At 29.5% G+C, this 6,751-nt stretch overlaps 1 pseudogene; it reads right to left on the reverse strand.

The window, feature by feature from the left end:
- Positions 1 to 3,048: 3,048 nt before the first annotated feature.
- LOC120158129 lies at positions 3,049 to 5,120 on the reverse strand (annotated as a pseudogene).
- Positions 5,121 to 6,751: the final 1,631 nt, after the last annotated feature.

Genomic DNA, 6,751 nt, shown 5'->3' on the forward strand with positions numbered 1-6,751 from the left:
CTGAATTTTGAATTAAATATTGAGTTAGGGTTGAATTACAAATTTATAAAGTTAGGTGATGAAAATCAAAAGTTTAGGAAAGTTTGGGTTGAAATTTATAATATTTTGAATGTTGAAGTATTGATTTGGGTATTTTATTTAAGTGCTGGAATTTTAATAATTTATGTGCAATGATCATAATGGTGAAAGACCATTATGAATTAAATGAAAGGTGGATGTGAATTCTAAAAAGAATTCATAATATGTGGCTTATTTGTGGAAATTAGCAAAAGATGAAGGGTTAAGGATGAAAATAAATATTCATGGATTTGGCTGAGTATTTTGAGAAGTTGGAAATTATAATGAAAATGTGATTTAGTTGATATTAATTTAATCTCGATTTTTATTTTTATAGATGTTTTAATATTAAAATAATTTATGTTAGTACGATACTAATATGTAGTTCGAATATTTTGTGTTATAATTGATATTGTCAGACTATGATAAATCTAGCAATCCGAACAATCTGAAAAGGAAAGGACAAAGCTCGTGACTAGGACTATTGTATATAAGTTATGTAGTAAGGCAAAGATGAGTGCAATTTATTTATTTAATTATTATGATTGATGACGATTTGTGATAAATCAACCTCACTTTATTTATTTTCAAATATATGAATTATGTTTTGATTTTGGAAATATATATGTAATATTTTAATAAGTTTAATGAATGATTTTGGGTATGAACTGCCCATGTCATATTTTAGAAATGTAATTAAATATATTTTTGATTCTGATATGATTTTTATTAAATGATTTCGAAATGAACTGAAAGCTCATTGTATGTTATATTGAGAGTCAAAGGTACAATTGGCATGTCATGAGGTGGAGTGATTATCTGTTCTGGTTCTGATATACTGTAGTGTACCAGAGTGTATACTAATATATATATTCCGATCTGAATGCACTTTGTGTGCATATTGTTATTTTCGATGTGATAGCACTGTGTGTGCTTATCTGTTCCGATTCTGATGATGACACTAAGATATGTATTGCATACACTCGTCTGACTCAATACCTTATATCATCTTAATATATTTTGGGTTATAAAAATGAAATATGAAAATTCTGAAAAGTGTCTAACTATAAAGGAATGTTGACTGATTATTCTGTCTGATCTGATTTATTATGATTTTATGAAAATTATCAGATAATTCTTTTCAGGTTTCCTGTTAAAGAAACAACATGAGATATCTGGTTTGAACGTTCTGAAAGTGTTATCTATTTTATTTTAAATTCATTTTTTTTATATTTTGATACTTTATTTATTTGTTCTCACCTTTAGTTTACTGTCTCACTAAGTTATACTTAGCGCGTGATGATTTTCATTCGTAGATTCTAATTGAGACATGGACGTTTCGCGAGGAGCTTCCCAAACATCGTGTGCATATCATCTATAATATCAGTATTAGTAAGAATCAGTGATGTTTCTTTTTACTAGTAGTGGCATGTATATTTATGTTATTAACATGTTTTATTAGTTATGACTAAATGGTATGTAATAGTAAATTAGAACTATTTAATTTGACTATTTTAGTTTATCAGTATTTTGATATGCCTGAATATATAGTAGTTAAAATATTATGTTTTTAAATGATACAGAATTTTAAGTAGAAAAAATAATTTTAAAAGTTGAAATCAAGAATGTTTTAATGGAAACAAATTTTAAACAACTGTGAATATTGATAGTTAGTCAATTTGATGTGACATCTATGTCTCGTATTCTTAGATGTTTACGGGATATGGATGTTACATAAATTGTAGGTAACTTTGTTTTTTTTATTAATATGAAGTAAATACAAAATAATATTTATTTAAAGATAATTGTCAATCATTTAACATTAGATACTCATATCTTTGATATTGTTGGTACTTGAATTTAAAACTTCAAAAAAAAAATAATAATTCATTTACTACTGAAATCATTTGATTTGTAGGTAACGTGTGACGTAAAAACTTGGGTGCTTTAGTCACTACAGGGCCTACTGATAGTTGACTACAATCTAATCATAATATTGTTGGATACTTTCATGGATTAATAATATAAATACAAAAGGTTATATGGTATATAAAGTTTGGGCTTGTATTTTAGAAAAGGCCCTCATTTATGCAACTGTCTTCCTCATGCATCTATATCATATTTTTCAAGTCCTATCGGTTTAATGATTAATTTTGGCATTAAATATCATTTAATATATATGTATATATATATATAGATAGATACTTTAAAATGATTATAAGATAGTATTTGCTTAGAATATTTATTAATTATTGACAACACATATACACATTATATGCAGACGTAACTACTTAAACTCAAGACATTTTGGGAGAATAACACTTTCTATAATCAATGAGACTACTTGATGGATTCTATAATTAGAAATATTATGAATATATTTAAAATATGTGCATTGCACTATAAATATAAATATATCTACTATATAAATAATATAGAATTGATTGTTTAATTTGATTAAATATTTTTAAATTATGATTTAGAGTTTGAGTTGATTTTAAAATTTTAAAATATTTTAGTTAGTTATACAAATGTTAATATTGTATTAATCAAATCCTTCCATCATCCTACCCATTAGTTTGATGTTAACTACTATTTAAATTATGACATAAAATCATCTAAAAGTATATAGATTAAATTGCAAATAAGTGTATATTTAGTGCAAAAAAAGTGCTATATCAGTGAAATTTAGGAATGTTTTTTTAAATATGTCAAGTCCAATTAATATTTAGATTATTAGAAGAATTTAATTGATATAATATTAATATTTTGAGTATTCAATTATAATTTATACTTATCTGATCAATATATTTAATTATATAAAATTAAATTAATAAAGAAAAAATAGATACTAAAATAAGAAAAAGCATAATTTAGAGATCAAGATGAAAATTAAGCCCGAAATTCATAATGATAAATAAAATGATTTTATATAAGAAATCATGTACTCAAATTGTACATGAAACCATTTCTTTATCAATAAACCAGCAATAAGAGAAATGGATTGTCATATCAGTGCTTTATATACAATAACACAGATGTTGGAGGATTATTATGCAAACAAACTTTTAAAAAACCGTTATATAACTGCCTAACAAGCATCGCCGATTTTTTTCTTCGATTAGAGAAAAATGGCGTCATAAAATTAATAAAAAAAGCTCTAAAAGCTTTCGAAGGTGACTGCAAACGCCGCCCATGAGACTACGAAGATGACGACGATGAACTGCCTGGACAATACGTCCTTATGAACAAATCCGACATGTAATTCCCGACATCTTCAGGGTAAAATCTGATGAACAATGTGACGCTCTTTTCATCTCCGATTGTTGATTTATGGTGATCGAAAAAATTTCGATAAACGGCGACGAGCTTCCTTCCGATAGATGCTTTGATCTGGTCTCGGAGCCTCGAGTCGGGCACGACGCATGAAATCTGCTTCCAATATGCTGCTTCGAAGCTTATATTGAATTTCCTGAAACACTCTTTGGCTTCTGCCGGTGTCATTGGCGCCGTTGGATTCTTCGGCAAGGAGACGTAGACGTTTCCGAACGCTAACCGCTCGTAGTTCTCTGCGAACCGGTTCATCATAGCTTCGTGCTTTGCGATCCAATCCTTGCCGAGTAAGTACTGGAGATTGGATTTACGGACTACGGAGATTACATGTTGGAGATTGTTGGCTAAAAATAGGTATGATACAGCACCGTCTTTGTAATGCTTGGCTTTGCTATCGAGTTTGCAGAGTAGGGCGAGCATTAGCCACGAAATTTGGACGGAGATGGCGGAAGCCGGAGATCGGATTGAAACCGGACTGTATAAGTAAGATTCCGGAGGAGATGATTTCCCTGGCGGTGGCCACTCGGAGATGATGTCGTTGAGGATGTTACTGTAAACTGCGAGGAAAGTGAGGTATTTCATCGAGTAGACCGTCAGAGGATGAAGACCGCCGCCTGGAACCAACGATTTAGACGAATCTTTTTTGATTCTGGACTCAAAATCAGATAACAACGACCTCACCGACTCGCTGAGTCGAGTCAGCGAGTTGAGAGCTTGTGATCGGACGTCTGAAGTCGATTCAAAGGAAAAGATCGTTTCAATCTCTTGCCAGTTTTGTGAAATAGCCGTGTACATATCGAGGAGACGGAAAAGTTTCCCCGGCGGCGATTTTTTCGCCTTGGCGACGACTTCGGGGAATCCAAACAGAGCGACGGCTGATTCTTTTGTAATCTCCAAAAAACAAGATTCTCTAATGGAATCCGACGAGGAAAATACGAAATCGGAGAGGATTCTTTCTGCAGCGAAAAGCCTCCTCATGGAAATCTTCATGGCTTCTAACCATTCCTTGATTTTCAAATTCAGTACATCCCATTCCATTTTATTGATCTGAGACGATCTTAGTTTTTCGATCCCGAGCTTATAAATACCTTCATCGATAATTGATTTTCGAATAGCATTATAGATTTCTACGCATTCTTTAGCACAACCACAAGAGATCATGCAATCCGCTATCAATTTCAGATCCGACATCGCCATGAAAGAAACTTCTTCTACTTCAGAGATGGAATCCCCGACGTCGCCGATGCCATTTTCGGAATCGTAATCCGAAAAGCTTGATTGAGTGGAGGTCCGTGATGATCGAGCGGAAACCGATTCCGGATCCAAATGAGCCCGGTTCATCGATAAAATCTGGTAAAGCTCTTTTTGAAGCCTCTTCATTGCCATTTGCATCAAACTTTGAGCTCGAGAGAGCTTTTCCGAACCGGAACCTCGATTGTTAGCAAGAAAACTCATGACTTTGTGCAGGTCGTTGACGGATCTTATGTAATCTACGGCCTCTCCTTCCCCTCGGAGAATAGAGAAGTCACTTTAGCGTACGACTGCCTTTCAACATCCCATTTCGAGAGGAGGGTGGCGGCTTCGTCGATGGTTTGCTCCACCGTCAATTCGGTGAATTCACGGTGGTGATTACTGGATGAGGAAGAGGTTATTGAAGGCGGTGACACCGACCGTCGAAACGACGGCGTTTCAGGGCTTAAGCAAAGGCTCCTCATTCCTTTTCGCGGCATCCGTTTTCTTTTACAATATAAACTGGAAATTCGAGCCTAAGCTTCCTCTTGTTTGGTGGGATTTTATAGACAAAAAAACATTTAAAAATAAAAACAAAAAATAGAAATTCTACTATAAATAAATAAATACTTATTATTATTTTAAACAATAATCCCTCAATAAAATATTGTGTTTTATAAAAGAAATTATGTTTTAAATTTAAAACCTTAACTAATTTAATATATATATATATATTTACTAATCAGAATTTAAATTAGATTTACATTATAAAAAATTAACTAAATTTAATAAAAAAATTACGGTTTTGAGAAATAATTAATTGTTCTAAACAAAAACAAGTTGACCACTTGAAATTCTAAATGTTGGGGAAAATATAATTTCTTTTCATTAATTTATTTTCGACTCTAGACTCAAATACCACTATCAAGTTGAGGGAAGCTATGCTCTCACGATTTTAAGGCATTAGTAATAATATATATATATATATATATATATATATATATTAAAAATTAATTTTTAATTGGTAATCGACTGAATAAATATTAAGATTAATGTGTAAAGTTATTTAATATAGTTATAATATTTTAAGTTACACATAAATTAATTTTTCTAATATTTTATTGTCAGAAAAGAAGAAGTGATATCTCTAGAATATCTAGATTTTAATTTCAAAGATTAAAATTTCAATACTCAAACATTTTAACATTTCAATAAATGTATATATATTTATGCATCTAATTTTTATTTTTAGTGATCTGACATAGTAAATCATAGATTATTAAGTTATATGTTATGTTTTTAACACATTATAAATTTAATTTTAAATAAAAACTCATTTAAATGCAAATTAAATAATAATAACTTCTTTAATATATATGCTTATCTTATTCAACTTAAGAGATAAGTAGCTATCTACTTGCTTATCTTATTCAACATTTTTTTTGGTTGAAAATGATCAAAACCTAATAAAAGTAATGATCAATTATAAAAAGTAAAACAATTCAAAATTTTGAGAACTTATTTAATGAAATAGACTTTGTTCCGTCCAACGCCAATTATAAATGATCAAATGGTTACAATATTAATTATTAGTTATTTTGACTAATTTAAAAATATTATAAACATATATTATGATAAATTATATATATATATATATATATATATATATATATATATTTTGTTATCATCCTAATTTAATATTTTTTTATGATTAAATATAAACACTTGATTAGTACTATTCTAATTATTTTTAGCTATTGATAACACACATATATTATAATCATGACTACTTAAATTCGAGTATTTTAAAAATAATAATATTTTTTCTACTAAGTTACTCAATTTAAAAAAATCAAAATTACGAATGAAAATCAACATTTTGATACAATTCATTTGAAGTTTCAACGTACTTCTAGATGAGCATAAATTTAAACGGCATGTTGAAGAGCACCAAATTGGCAAATTGGGATGAGTCTAAGTGTATAAGCGGTTGTACAAATTAAATTAATCTTAGACTTGAAGTTTTAATTATCAATTTGAGCTATCGTTTACTTTATCTAAAAGCTTAAACCCTTAATTTCAGTAAATAATATTTTAAATAATTCAATAAAACATAAAAAAGAGGTTTATT

Source organism: Hibiscus syriacus, unplaced genomic scaffold (genome assembly GCF_006381635.1).
Source record: "Hibiscus syriacus cultivar Baekdansim isolate YM2019G1 unplaced genomic scaffold, ASM638163v2 tig00111305_pilon, whole genome shotgun sequence".
Classification (NCBI taxonomy): domain Eukaryota; kingdom Viridiplantae; phylum Streptophyta; class Magnoliopsida; order Malvales; family Malvaceae; genus Hibiscus; species Hibiscus syriacus.